This window comes from Melanotaenia boesemani, chromosome 2, assembly GCF_017639745.1.
Source record: "Melanotaenia boesemani isolate fMelBoe1 chromosome 2, fMelBoe1.pri, whole genome shotgun sequence".
Taxonomy (NCBI): Eukaryota; Metazoa; Chordata; class Actinopteri; order Atheriniformes; family Melanotaeniidae; genus Melanotaenia; species Melanotaenia boesemani.
The window spans coordinates 216,455-232,454 of NC_055683.1; the positions used below are offsets into that span (position 1 = coordinate 216,455).

Here is a 16,000-nt window from a genome sequence, read left to right on the forward strand (position 1 = left end):
TAATAAAGCGTTTGAACTATCTATTATGGTGGTTTATTCAGTTTATTAACTTTAATAAAGCCTTTGATCTATCTGTTATGGTGGTGTTAGCCCTTTCTTGACTTTAATAAAGGCTTTGATCTATCGATTATGGTGGTTTATTCAGTTTATTAACTTTAATAAAGCTTTGATCTATCTGTTATGGTGGTGTTTTGTCCTTTCTTGACTTAAATAAAGCCTTTGATCTATCTCTTAATGTGGCTTTGTATCATTTATTGATGTTAATAAAGCCTTTGATCTATCTGTTATGGTGGCTTTATATTATTTATTGACCTTAATAAAGCTTTTGATCGATCTGTTATGGTGGCTTTATTTCTTTTCTTGACTTTAATAAAGCCTTTGATCTATCTGTTATGGTGGGGTGTCATCCTGTCTTGACTTTAAAAAAAGCCTTTGATCTATCTATTATGGTGGTTTATGCAGTTTATTAACATTAATAAAGCCTTTGATCTATCTGTTATGGTGGTGTTTTGTCATTCTGGACTTTAACAAAGCCTTTGATCTCTCTGTTATGGTGGCTTTATTTCTTTTTTGACTTTAATAAAGCCTTTGATCTATCTGTTATGGTGGTGGTTTGTCCTTTCTTGACTTTAACAAAGCCTTTGATCTCTCTATTATGTTGGCTTTCTTTCTTTCATTGACTTTAATAAATCCGTTGATCTATCTGTTATGGTGGTTTATGCAGTTCATTAAGTTTAATAAAGCGTTTGATCTATCTGTTATGGTGGTGTTTTATCCTTTCTGGACTTTAACAAACCCTTTGATCTATCGATTATGGTGGCTTATGCAGTTTATTAACATTAATAAAGCCTTTGATCTATCTGTTATGGTGGTTTTATTTCTTTTCTTGACTTTAATAAGGCCTTTGATCTCTCTATTATTTTGGATTTATTTATTTTCTTGATTTTAATAAAGCCTTTGACCTCTCTATTATGGTGGCTTTATTTCTTTTCTTTACTTCAATAAAGCCTTTGATCTATCTGTTATGGTGGTTTTTCGTCATTCCTTGACTTTAATAAAGCCTTTGATCTCTCTGTTATGGTGGTATTTTGTCCTTTCTTGACTTTAACAAAGCCTTTGATCTCTCTATTATGGTGGTCTTATTTCCTTTCTTGACTTTAATAAAGGCTTTGATCTATCTGTTATGGTGGTATTTCGTCATTCCTTGACTTTAATAAAGGCTTTGATCTGTCTATTATGGGGGTTTATGCAGTTTATTAACATTAATAAAGCCTTTGATCTATCTGTTATGGTGGTTTATGCAGTTCATTAACATTAATAAAGCCTTTGATCCGTCTATTATGGGGGTTTATGCAGTTTATTAACATTAATAAAGCCTTTGATCTGTCTTTTATGGTGTTGTTTTGTCCTTTCTTGTCTTTAACAAAGCCTTTGATCTCTCTAATATGGTGGCTTTACACTGGACAAAAACACCTAAGATCCGGAGAGATCCAAGAGGATACAAGTCTCCGTATCCGCGGCACCTCCGGACTGTTTCCGGGTATATACGGGAAGATTGGTGTGTAACAGATCCTATTATAGGATACCCTCCGTATTCACATCTATAATAAATCCTAGTATGGGATATGCCGCGGAAACACATCTGTGATAGATCCTAGCATTGGATACCCTCCATATACACAACTTTAAGAAATCCTAGTGTATGGCATTCTCCGTATACACGTCTCTCGCAGATCCTACGTCATATTCTCCGCATTCCTTTCTGTGACAGATCCTATGAGATATCCTCCATACATACGTCTGGAACAAATCCCATAACCCACCTCATATACAACTTAATTTTGCCCTCTCTGGTGACCCTCGTTCATTTTTACCCCTTTAAATGACAGTTTGTTTGAATTATTTTTATATTATTCACTATAACGTGGCAACAGAAACTCAGACGCTGGGCTGACGGGGCATCGCTATGAAAGCAGCCTGCAGGCTTATGTAACGATGTAGGAAACTATCTTTGGACTTTGACTGTTTGAAACAAGTTGTCGCATCATCCTCTGGACACACACAAGCTGTAAGAGCTGCACCTGCCCTCTGAAATGTTATGTTTGTGTCACGCAACTGCGGCCGACCAAGCTGCAGGTTCCGTGTCAGAGCCGGTTGTCTTGGCAACGCGTCAGAACGAGCTATATTAAATAGTCCACTCATCTGCTTCTTGTGAAAAACTTAGGATTTTAACTGTAAAAAAACAACAATAACACATAAATAATTTATTAGGCCCGAGCACCGAAGGCGGTGCGAAGGCCTGTTGTAATTGCTCAGTTTTTTCCGTATTCTTCTTATTATTTTTCTCCTCAAAAGTAAATCGCATGTTAGGGGACCTGAACATGCGCGAAAACGCGCCTAATTTTGCGTACCCCCCCAAAGTAATGCGTAAATTTAGGTATTTTGGGGTGCTCGGGACTGTTTGGGCAAAATTGAACAAGAGCGCCACCTATTTATGGTGCCCCGCCACTGCATGTCATCAATCTTTATGAAATTTGCTACACGTGTTCTAAACCCTTGGCCAAACAAAAAACCCTTTTGGAGCAACAGCCTAAAACCAACAGGAAGTCGGCCATTTTGGGTCAAAGCCGCCATTTTGGCGTTTCACTGACATATTCAAAATCTATCTCCTCCTAGAGATTTCATCGTACCGCTACCAAAATAGGTCAGCATGTTCAGAAGGCATGTGTCTTTAAAAGTTATTGAAAGTTTTCTAATAGGAGAAAGGGCATAGAGGGGGTGGGGCCTCAAAGTTAGACGTCTCGTTGTGAAGAACGAAAGTGATATAACTTCCACATTAAACAACATATCTGAACCAAAATGCCCATGTATGATACCAGTCCCATCCTGAACACAACAACATGTCAATATTTGGGTTATGAATTGGCCACGCCCCCTGGCGACAGGAAGTCATGGTGTTTACTTGGAGACCGACTTATCTGAAGTTTTAGACACAACCAGTTCCAAACTGGGTCAGACAGCAGAAAACAAGTTGGTGATGATATCCACTGAAAACTGTTGCTCTACGCTGCAGGGCGAGACCGTGGTGCCATGGCGAACTTTGATAAGACGCCATGACATCATAAATCACTATAAATCCCTCAATTCTGATCCAATCCCCATCAGACTTGCAGGGATTAATCAGGATCCGGCCCTGAACAGATCCATATGACCAATTCCAGACTAGCCCTAAGCCCCGCCCACTTCCAACAGGAAGTGCTTTTTTTCAGACGCCAGGGTCCATCTTCTCAGGAATAAAATCTACACACTTGAAAGTGCTTCACAACAGGTCAAACCCTTTCATGATACAACAATAAAAATCTCAAGTTCCTTCGTCAAACGTAACCTTGGCGAATAGTGGTCCGACGCCATCAAACAGGAAGTACTTGTAACTGACCCATTGTAAAGTTGATCTCCACCGAACTCGGCAGAGAGGACCGCGGTCAGGCCGGGAACTCAGCCACATTGACATATGCTGCAAAAATTGTAATACGGCTCTATAGCCCCCCCTACAAATATTTAATTGATCATATCTGCCCACTACATTGACAAATATGGCTGAAATCCAGTATATTGATAGAACTTGGAAGGATGTACAAAAAAGCCTCTTGGACCTATATGATAACTTCAACAGGAAGTCGGCCATTTTGAAAAAATTGTCATTTCCGGGGTCATTTTTGCATGTTTCTTTGCCTTGCAATTGAACGAACTCCTCCTACAGATTTTATTGTATTTACCTCAAACTCAGTCTGAACACTCCAGAGGCATGCGTGGTCAAAAGTTATTGAAAATTTTCTAATAGGAGGTGGCGTTCATCGTCGGCGCCTCATCAAGTTTTGATGTTTCGCCATCAAGCACGGAATCCATTATTTCTGAAATACAACACTCATTCTGTACCAAACTGCACATGTTTCACTTCAGTTCCATGCCGACCACATCTACATGTCCAGATGATGTCATCTGGACATTGCTCAACGCTGCATGGCGAGACCGTGGCGCCATGACAAGGTTGGATAAGATGCCATGACATCATTGTTGAGTGTAAATCCCTCAATTTTCATCCAATCAGCATCACACTTGCACTGATAGATCAGAGTCTGCTCCTTACCAGATACATGTAACTACTTCTGGTCTTGACCTAAGCCCCGCCCACTTGAAACAGGAAATGCCTTTTTCCTGCAGCAGGTTCCCTCTCGTCAGGGATTAACCTCACACACTCAGAAGTGCTTGAGATCAGTTCAAACCCTTTCATGATATTACAGAAAACAAAACTCAAGTTCGTTCCTCAAGCAAAACATGGCGAATGGCGTCCACCGCCATGAAACAGGAAGTACTTGTAACTGACCCAATGTACTCCTGATCTCCACCAAACTCGGCAGGGAGGACAGTGGTCAGACCTGGAACTGATTCAAATACACATATGCTGGTTATGTGGCTCTATAGCGCCCCCTATAAATATTTAATCTATCAGCTCCAACCACTGCTTTGAACGACATGATAAAATGTGGCATATTTATGTAACATGACAGGACAAACAAAAATGCCTCTTCATGTCCTTATGTTCTCAACACCATAGCCCCGCCCCCTGGGAAAGGGAAGTCCCACCATTTTAACCTTTATCATCTGTATAACTAATTCTAACTCATTAATATCATCCTTCATGAACTTATGGTTGAAAATATGACTGACGTCTTACAGCATCATGATTGAAATGGCTTTCTGTGATGGTTTAAATCATTCGCCATTACACAGGAAGTGGCACTAACCCTGCTGTCAGTTGACCAATTGAGCTAATATTTTCCTGTTCTCATTAGAGTTCCAACCTGAACATGGTCCTACATTAAAACAACTTTACCACCACCTAGTGGCCACGTGGAATTTTCCTCTTGATAAAATCATGCTCCAGTTTGTGGGAATTCAACACAGTTTGTAAGAAACAAGGTCATGAATGCTTCAGATGTCATCACTGGAAAGGCTGAGTTGTAAGTTGATCCTCTCATGAGAAAAATAACCTCTTGATTGGAGATAAACTCTGGAAGAATGGGTATATGGCTGTGGGCGATAGCGGCTGTGCTGCTGGAGGGAGGTTGCGGGGTGATGGGGCGGTGCAATAGGCCGAAGCGCGCCAGAGGTGCGAGGGCCTCCAACGCTGCTTGCAGCTTTAATTTAATATTATTATTTAATTTTTTTTGTATGTGACCATGGTATAAGTGGGATAATTCCCTTCAAAGTGTCCAAAGCGAACGCCTCCGCCTGAATACGTCGTCGGGCATTAGATATACATTTTAAAATACATAACAAATCTCATAACCCGACTCGTACACAACTGAAATTTGCCCTCTCTGGTGACCCTCGTCCATTTTTACCCCTTTAAATTACATTTTGTTTGAATGACTCATTTACTAAGTACGGAAGCGTGGAGCTGTCACCCAAATAAAAAAAAATCGCACCTTATCACGTTATAACGTGATATGTTTATTGTAAAAACGTATCACGTTATTACGTGATACTTTATTGTAATAACGTGAAACATATCACGTTATAACGTGATACTTTATTGTAATAACGTGGAACGTATCACGTTATAACATGATAAGTTTATTATAAGAACACAGCCTGTACTGTATGCAGATGTTGATACGACCTATATTGGAGCAAAATACATTTCATGGAAAATATACTCATCAAGCAGAAACTTTTCAGTTCTTTTTGACAATGATTAATTGTTCTACTCTGGTTTATTGTTGTACAGAAATGTGGGAGTTATGAGAAACACGTAGGTCACCTGCCTGCACGCAGTGAGATGGGGCGTGTGTGTGTGTGTGTGTGTCTGAATTGCCACAGAGCAGGCATCCCCAACTTGGGACCTCTTGAGCCAGTGTCCTGCAGGTTTTCAGTGTGGTTTATTATTTCCAGAGAAAGTCCTAATTTACTACATGGGATTAAGTTTGACTTCATTGGAGAGATTTGATGAAGCTTGGAGGACACTTGTTGACGTTGCACTCTTTGAGTAGACAGGACCACGTCTTTGTGTCGGCAACTTATTTCTCCCAGTCCCAGCGGTGCATAAAGCCTTTATAATTTTCATTTTTATTGTCAGGAGACAACATGTTATTAACTGAAAGCAACGCGCACACTCAATTGCCACTCAGACACATGCACGCACCGTCTCACTGCGTGTTGCTTATAACGGTCTTTTCTTTTTTGCTAATCTTTTGCACATGTCTACCTCACAACAGTTTATGTAGCACACTGCACATTTATGTACATATGATAAAAAAAAACTAAGTAAATTTTCTATCTTTATGTTTATCTTCTATCTAGTATGGCATTCAGTGCAGACGGCAAAGTAAGAATTTCATTGTTCGGGGAAACTTGTTTCCTTACTGGGCAAATGACAATAAACACTTTGAATCTTGAGGACATCTAAGAAGTGGACCAGTGGAGCTGTGGACTGTTGTGATTTGTTCAGGTTTGCCAACAACACTGGGTTTACTACTGCTTTTAAGGACAATGTGCTGGAACCAACATTCCACAACAGTCCCAGCAAACCAGCCACTCACCCTCCCCCAGCAGTACAGGAGATGTGGCCTCTTTAAGCTGCTCCCACCCCCACCAACACCTCTCTGTCCTGGAGAGAGGGAGACAAAATGTCTTCAAGAGCCTACTTATACTTGGAGCCATATTCCAGCACTAGGGTAGAAATAGGGGGCTTATGTCCTGTAAAAACTGTTTGTGTTCTGTTTTGTTTGTGTGTGTGTGTGTGTGTGTGTGTGTGTGTGTGTGTGTGTGTGTGTGTGTGTGTGTGTTGGTATACCTGGTATAGATGTACAAATCACCTGACATACCACCTGGGAAAAGTGGATTATTGGGATTAGACTGACATGGCCAGTGTCAGTCTAATTCAAGAGTTGTTTTTTTTTATTTTTACAGTCTGAAACTCATTTTTTTTACCTGATATGATAAAAATATGAGCTTACTACACAGATGACATAATATACATGCATTAAATAATTTCTAAAAGTAATATTTACCTGAGTTTTTGGACTGTCAGTGTATTACCCTCACTTGACATTTTGTGTGTGTGTATGCGTGCCAAGCGGTAGCTCGATGCCATTACATCTTCACACACACACACACACACATACTGGTTTCCCGCAATTGATTACACACAACCGGAAGAGGCCAGGAATTTTCCCGGGAGCACGCGGTGGGAAGATGTAATGGAGAAGTCGACAGGTAAGCACTATCTTAACTTGTTTTTCTGTGTATTTACTGTATTTTGCATGTAAACGTAAAGTCTAGAACCCAATGTGGTTTGTTTATTAAGTGTTTGATGGTACTTTTGTAAATATCGTGTGAAAAAATGTCGAGCATACCAAACTGTGATAGCTCAATAGACGTTGCATATTTGGATTTCTTAATAACAAAAACGTTGTTTAATCGATGCGTTCAGGTAAATTAATCTTATATCAGCCAGGCCTGGGACAGTATATTTGACTGGTTAGTTGCCTTCACTTTAAACAACCACTGATGGTGTTGTCATTATCGCCGTGCACAGGTATAGTTAAATAGCGAATCCTAGCTGTTAGCTTCGTATTGAGCTGTAAAGGAACCCTTTACACAACTTTGGGTTATTTAAATCTCCATTTTTCGTCTGCAGTGCACTCGTGAGAAACTGGCATTTTAATTTGGCACGTGCTTTTATATTAACTGGTTTAGAGCTTTCTTTTTTCAATGCAAAAACGCAACATATTTCTAATGTTTATATAAAAAATGGGGAGTAAAGCAGGTTCACAGTTAAACTTAACGTCTGATTTGTATCTCGTTTTCGTGTTACTCTTTAACTGACACCCGCTGGTACCGTCAGTTAATTCAGTGTTGCCAACTTGGTGACTTTCTCGCTAAATCTAGCGACTTTCCAAACCCTCTTGGCGACTTTATTTGTCAAAAGCGACTAGCGACAAATCTAGCGACTTTTACTGTAGTTATTGGAGACTTTCTGGTGTTTTGGAGACTCTTTGAAAGCATATGTTCTGCAGTTACTGTCGTGAACGAGCAGCGTGTGCTGCAGGAGCCCCTCCCCGTCCCAAAGCACTCACACAGGTGTTCAGTCTCACTGTCGCTCGGGCAGAGGCTGCAGTCAGAGCAGCAGAGAGGAGACACACCGCTCCGCTTACACACTGAAAATGAATTGTGATGCGCAAAGGCGCCGCTGATCCCGCCCTGGCTTACAGAGCGGGATGTAAATGTTTTTTTCTCTGTCATACTAAAATAAATAATTGCAGTTAATAAGTCCAGTGAACACGGTTACATGCCTTAAGTTTTATACTCCATGTACAGTGATCCTCAAAACATCTTGTATCTGACTTTTTTGAAGTCAGTGCTTGGTGAGGTACAGTTGGCCACCAAGGCTTTTGAGGGTGAGCAGGTAGATCCTCCTAAACTTCTTGACAGCTTGGTTAGCCTGATAAAGTCTGGGAGTAGCAGGGTGCTGAATCCAATGGCAAATATCGATGCTCAAAGAGCCAATCAATGGATACATCAGTTGTAGGCTTCTAAGTGCAGCATAAGGTTAGAAACTAAACTAAAAGTAAGAAAACTAAAGAAAAAAAAAACGAAAAAAAAAAAAAAAAAAAACTAACTCTGCCAAAGTGTCTCTTTTGTGTTACTTTGCCGGTCCCAAGCCCGGATAAAGGAGGAGGGTTATACATAGAGCAATTCCACGCAGCTTAACAGTCCTTAACAGTGGTTAAATTTGATATTCTAACAGTTAACAATAAAGGACAATGATTTATGTAATGTGGATCTCGACAAAGATTATCAAAGCTTATTTTTAAAAGTGATGGCCAATTTCAATGACAAAAATCCAAAAACAAAAAAACAAACCAAGAATCAACAGAATAAATTATTTGTAGTTCTAAACATATTTAGGGTGTTTTTCACTCACCTTTTGTCTCTCCACAATCTTATTTCTTCTTCATACAATGGCCATTACATTACATGCAAATGGACAATTATGCAAATTAAGCATGTTCCACTACTCCAATTTCTCATAACTTCTACCATTTTCATCGTAGAGACATAAATTATACATCAAAACTGAAGAATTTTAGTTGGCTTTGAAGAAAACCAAGAATGACAGAGCTGAGATTTCCAGATTTCCAACTATGCCTCTCCAAGCGAGGAAAAGTCTACTTTTGCTCCCATACACTTCCATTCTAATGTGGATTCTAAGAGGAAAATGCATTTGTCATGTGTTTTTAACTCGTCACCATTTAAATTCTGTTCACATTACAGTAAAATAAACCACATCCCTGCGTTCCCCAGACCCTCCTGGCGCTCACGGCGAAAAAACGTTTTTTGATAACTCTTGTAGTTTTCTCTTAAACAAGAGTTGTTCGGAAGGTGCACAAAGTGATTGGAACAGTGCAGTTCTGCTCTCTGCTTGTCAGTTAAGTGAGGGGCCCTTGTCATGACAACTCACTGACTGCTCTCAGCCAGCTGACCATTCACCTAATTCATTCAGTTTTAGTAATTCAGATTAAGAATGTTTTGTCCTCTTATTGAGTCCACATATGTCTCTCTGTCCTCTTCTCCTGTCTCCTCCTTGTCCTCCTTATTATTCTCATCATGTCCTTTACTCCCCACTTACATGATGGACTGTGGTTCAGCTGCCAATTCAACTCTGTTTCCACTCTTTCTGCCTTTTACAATCATTTCTTCTACTTTCAACCAGTTGAGCACCTTTAATGTTCACTTTCAGCTTTAAATACAACTATTGACTTCAGCTTCATGATTACTTCATGATTAGCTGATGCTTCAACAAGCAGACTACAGCCATTTTCAGCCATGTTTGACTATCTTAACCACAATTCAGTTCAACTTTCCACTATTTTAACTACATTTAAACACCAATTTCAGCTTTAAATTGTTCAACTCTTCATTTCAGCTTCATATATACTTTTTCAACAACCATATTTCAGCTTTTTTCCACCATCTTCAGCAATCTTAAACACATTTCAGTTCAACCATTCAGCCTTTCAGCAGCTTTTAACTCCAGTTTGAGCTTCAAGTCCTTCAACTTCTCATTTTAACTTAATAAATACCTCTTAAACAAAGACATTTCAGCTTTTTCAACCATCTTCAGCCATCTTTTCAGCATTTCAGTACAATCATTTAGCATGAAAGCATTCACACATGCTGTTATGCTAATAACAGCTTTTTCTAGTTAATGTTAATTTAAAACACCTACGTCTGGCAGGCATCTGGTGATGGTTCCGAGAAAGTTCCAGACTAGCTTTCGGCTCATTTACATCGTTAGACGTGTTTTGGTTGTACAGATAGGGTGAAATGGAGCACCTGCGTTTGTCAGCTGTCAGTTTTGCTCGTAATTTAAATCCAGACAGGCAAGTGTCATCACAGATCTTTCAGACAGGTGATCAAATGTAGAAGAGACTTTTGTGTGTGAGGAGAGTTTTCAGCTGTCTTTCTGCAGATTAGCATCTGTATATGTGGCCCTTTTTTATGACTTTTCAAAACATTTAACTTTTTAAGTGAGATATTTTAGTAAATGTAAAGGGGAATTTCGCTGGATAGTTTCAACGAGTGTCTGACAACATATTAGTGAGGAGAAATGAACGAAAGTATCTGTATTATGTAGCCATTGCTATGTTTGTGTCCAAATCTTGCGAGTTATCCCGAAATCGCGATAACTCGCGTCAAAACACCAGTGGGAGATTCCGCTACCTGCCTCAGGTGAAGTGAGACAATTGGAGTGATTTTGTGCCGGATCACCTGATAGTTAGTTTATTTCTAAATAACAGGATAAAACAAAAGCAATGGGTCGTCAGTGCAGATAGTGGAATCTTCCACCGTTGTTTTGACGCAAGTTATTGCGGGATAACTCACGAAATTTGAACACAGACTCCAAAACAGCAATCGCCAGGTATACTTTCCTTTGTTTCTCCTCTAGTATGTTGTCAGGCACTCGTTGAGACTATCTGAGCACCTCAGTGTACATTTTTTGCCCTATATTTTAAAATGTTTTCTTAATGCTTTTAATGTTTTATGTAAAGCACTTTGATTTATCTTGTACATGAAATGTGCTATACAAATAAGCTTGCTTGCTTGCATGTGTTTTACAATCAACCACAAAAAAGTTAACTCTATCTCTGGGTATATAGGCTGAAAGACAATGAAATGCCAAAACGGAGGAAATTAAATCCAAAGCAAGATGCAGAGTTTCACATTGAAACTAGAAAAGACAAAAGAGGACTTGATGCTAAATACATCAGTGATTTCAAAGGTTAGCTACATCTCACAATGACTGCTATCTGAAAACTGAGCGTTTTGCCTGACTTTTCATAACTTTTTTTATGTCTTGAACAGGTAGGGGTGTCTTTGCTTGTGAGCCATTTGAGAAAGGAGACTTCCTTTTAGAATATCGTGGTGAACTTGTCAGCAAACAGGAATGTGAGAGACGAGTGAGGGTTTACCATGATGCCTTGAAACATTTTATGTTCGAGTTTCGCTTTGATGGAAAACTTTGGTGGTGCGTATTAAAGCTGATGCTTTATTTGATTGCAGTGGTCAGATACATTGCCTTTGATTGTCAGAACCTAAATGGGTTCTGAAATCAGGAAAATACACATTGCAAGACATATATTTTTTTTTCTTTATGAAGTGTTGAAGCAGCAAAAGAAGATGGATCGCTTGGCAGGCTGGTTAATGATGACCATATCAACCCAAATGCCAGAATTAAGTATTTAAGTGTGCAAGGAAAGCCCCACTTGTGTTTGTTTGCAATCCGGGACATTAACCCAGGAGACGAGATCACATATAATTATGGTAACTCAGACTGGCCATGGAGATGCAAGGTGAGTAACTATTCAGGCTCTAATAATAATTGTTAATGGGGAAACGGTGTAGGTGGAAAATATTTTGGTGGACTGGATTACATTAATTTTGATGTTTGTCAATTTAACATGTAGGAATCTGGTATGAAGTCTTCAAATGACTGTGATGACACACCCTCCAAGGAATGTCTGACAACAGCCCATGTGAATGCACTGAAACAACAGGGGGTAAAGGAATGTACAATTTATATGTGCTCTTGGCTAGTCCATCACTATATTTGGATTTTAAGGTTTCACATTATGGCATTCAATTTTCATCTCACACTGTTGCCTGGTAAAACCATGACATGGCTGTAAACATCTTAACTTAGTTCAGAATGTGTGTGAGGAACCACCTGCTACATGGTGGGATGTACGGACATATTACCTGAATGTGTGTATGTGGACACAACAGTTGGAGGCTTTTCATTCTTTTGGAATCTCACTTTGCATGTGTGTGTGTGAGGTCACCTGATTTTGTGGTGGTTTGTACTGACACAGTAACCCAGTGTATTTAATGGCCCGAAAGTCACACTCCCACTGATGTTAACTTCCTGTCCCCTCACAGCAGCCTGCTCCAGAAATACCTCCCAGAGATCCTAATGCTGCTGATGATGAGCAGGTACGTCTCAGTGTTGAATGGACTGCTCGGTAGTTTTAATCCTTGTAGGGTTTTTGAGTCTACAAAGGTTGCACTGGGAATAAAAACTGCTGAGCCTCATCTTTCATGTTTATTTCTACTAGCTCAGTGTTGTGACCAAACCTTCCTTCTTCTTCCGATTCTTCTGGTCTACATTGTTTTTTTTCCCATCTGTCCTGTGTTTTAGTGCATGATGGAGACGGGGCACGCTTCCATATCTGTGAGCCAGAGGGAGCAGAGTCCAGAATTTGAGCCCCAGCCCAGTTCTGTAGAGGTAAGTAATGTTTTACAGGAGTTTGTCATCCACAGCCAAAATACTGCAAAGTTTTCTAACTTGACTCTGAGTGTGTGTGAGGAACCACCTGCTACATGGTGGGATGTACGGACATATTACCTGAATGTGTGTATGTGGACACATCAGTTGGAGGCTTTTCATTCTTTTGGAATCTCACTTTGCATGTGTGTGTGTGAGGTCACCTGATTTTGTGGTGGTTTGTACTGACACAGTAACCCAGTGTATTTAATGGCCCGAAAGTCACACTCCCACTGATGTTTACTTCCTGTCCCCTCACAGCAACCTGCTCCAGAAATACCTCCCAGAGATCCTAATGCTGCTGATGATGAGCAGGTACGTCTCAGTGTTGAATGGACTGCTCGGTAGTTTTAATCCTTGTAGGGTTTTTGAGTCTACAAAGGTTGCACTGGGAATAAAAACTGCTGAGCCTCATCTTTCATGTTTATTTCTACTAGCTCAGTGTTGTGACCAAACTGTTACAATCTGTCCTGCCACTCCCCTGATTCTACAGCACTCCCTGTTCTTCTGCTCCTCCATTCACTCCTCACCTCCCTCATCCTCCACACCTGTTCCTGATCCACTCATTATAATCCAGTCAACCTGCGACACCTGTGTTCCTCTGTTCCCCAGTCCTTTATAAACACCAGCCCTTCAGTCACTCATGGTCGGACCTTGATCTACACACAGCGGACTCATCCCTACTCCCTTCCATGGTTCCTGTCACAGTAAGACGTCTCCAGTTCTATCCTGTATTATCAATAAAGAATGTTAACCTGCTCCTGTCTCTGAGGAGTCCTGTGTAACACAAACCTTCCTTCTTCTTCCGATTCTTCTGGTCTACATTGTTTTTTTTTTTTTTCCCATCTGCCCTGTGTTTTAGTGCATGATGGAGACGGGGCACGCTTCCATATCTGTGAGCCAGAGGGAGCAGAGTCCAGAATTTGAGCCCCAGCCCAGTTCTGTAGAGGTAAGTAATGTTCACCTGATTTTGTGGTGGTTTGTACTGACACAGTAACCCAGTGTATTTAATGGCCCGAAAGTCACACTCCCACTGATGTTTACTTCCTGTCTCCAAGTTTCTATTGTCACTTTTTATTTTGATTGATAAAAAATTTTCAAATAATATGGGCTGCACAGTCGTGTGGTGGTTAGCACTTCAGCCTAACAGATGGTCGCTAGTTTGAACCCCAGCTACTGCTGGCCTCGGCCCGCCGGGGCCGGTGCCCTGTGTCCGTGGGGCGGCTCCTGCTGGGGTCTCCTGCTGCTGCCTTCCTGGGCGGGCGAGTGGTCGTCTCTGTGGACCGGTCGGGATCTGTTGCCTGCGGGGGGGCTGGTGGCCTGGGTCTCGGGACCGCTGGCCTGACTCTGGCCTCTGTTCAAGTGAGGTGGCATCTGCATGATCACTCTGCATGGTCACTCCTTCCTGAACATCTCCACACAGTCTTTGCGTCGCCGTGTGGCCGAGTTCTCCAACACATCCACACAGGTTTCTCTGCGCGTGTTCTTGAATACAGCAGTTTCACTTATATCTATTATCATATTTTTTTTTCTTTTTTTTTATTATTTCTGTTCTTATTACTCTTATTATTATTATTATTATTATTATTATTATTATTATTATTGTTACTATTATCAACTAGTTGTGTAATGACCTACTGGCTAGGATGATCTTAGCTATATTCTGTATGTTGTAAGTAGTATGGATTACATGGTCTTCTGTATGATGTTTCAAGTCCCCACCCGCACTCCCCACACCCTTTCTGTCCCTCTCTCTCCCCTCCCTCTTCTTTCTACTTTCTTTTCTCTCTCTCTCTCTCTCTGTCCCCTCCGGTCGAGTCCAGCATTAAGAGTCTGATTTAATAAAGTTTTTCATGTCATCAAGAGGGACTTTATACATGTAGTATAAATCCCTGCTTGATAGAGTAAAATTGCCCAGCACCAGACGGCAGCCAGACAATCATTCTGTTTGCAACGATGCTGGACAAGACAGGTTTTAAAAAAAAAAAAAAAAAAAAAAAAAAAAGTTTGAACCCCAGCTGAGGAGGGGTTTGGACAGTTCCAACAGTGGCCTTCCTATGTGGAGCTTGCATGTTCTCCCCGTCTCAGCGTGGGTTATCCACAGGTACTCCGGCTTCGTCCCACTGTCCAAAGACATGCTTGTTAGTTTTATTGGTTACTCTAAATTGTCCCTAGGAGTGAATGTGAGCGTAAGTGGTTGTTTGTCTCTGTGTTAGCCCTGTGACAGAATGGTGACCTGTCCAGGTTGTACCCTGACCCTTGCCTGATAATAGCTGGGATAGGCTCCAGCAACCCCCACCACTTGAAACATCATACAGAAGACCATGTAATCCATACTACTTACAACATATATAGCTAAGATCATCCTAGCCAGTAGGTCATTACACAACTAGTTGATAATAGTAACAATAATAATAATAAGAGTAAGAGTAATAATAATAATAATAATAATAAGAACAGAAATAATAAAAAAAAGAAAAAAAAATATGATAATAGATATAAGTGAAACTGCTGTATTCAAGAACACGTGCAGAGAAACCTGTGTGGATGTGTTGGAGAACTCGGCCACACGGCGACGCAAAGACTGTGTGGAGACGTTCAGGAAGGAGTGACCATGCAGAGTGATCATGCAGATGCCACCTCACTTGAACAGAGGCCAGAGTCAGGCCAGCGGTCCCGAGACCCAGGCCACCAGCCCCCCCGCAGGCAACAGATCCCGACCGGTCCACAGAGACGACCACTCGCCCGCCCAGGAAGGCAGCAGCAGGAGACCCCAGCAGGAGCCGCCCCGCGGACACAGGGCACCGGCCCCGGCGGGCCGAGGCCAGCAGTCCCCGACCCCCCCCCGGGCACCGGCCGCCCGGGACAGACGGGGCAGAGGGCCCGGGCCCAGGAGCGCAGGGACACCCCCCTCCCCCACAGGCCGAGGGCCAGCACGCCACCCGGGGGGACCCGGCCCGCCCAGACGGCCACCACCAGAGGCCAGCCCCACACCCCAGCGCCCAGCCGCACACCCCGAGAACCAGTCCTGCCCCCCCCAGACCAACACACACACACACACACAAACACACACACTCTCCTTCCACTCCTCCATTCATCCTCCCACTCATA

At 41.5% G+C, this 16,000-nt stretch overlaps 1 long non-coding RNA gene across 1 annotated transcript; it reads left to right on the forward strand.

Annotated features, from left to right (window-relative positions):
* The first annotated feature begins 12,507 nt into the window (after positions 1–12,507).
* On the forward strand, positions 12,508–13,838 carry LOC121650351. Its single transcript, XR_006012247.1, has 4 exons — positions 12,508–12,558; positions 12,764–12,850; positions 13,151–13,204; positions 13,752–13,838. It is a non-coding gene; the product is annotated as an uncharacterized LOC121650351 (long non-coding RNA).
* The last annotated feature ends 2,162 nt before the right edge of the window (positions 13,839–16,000 follow it).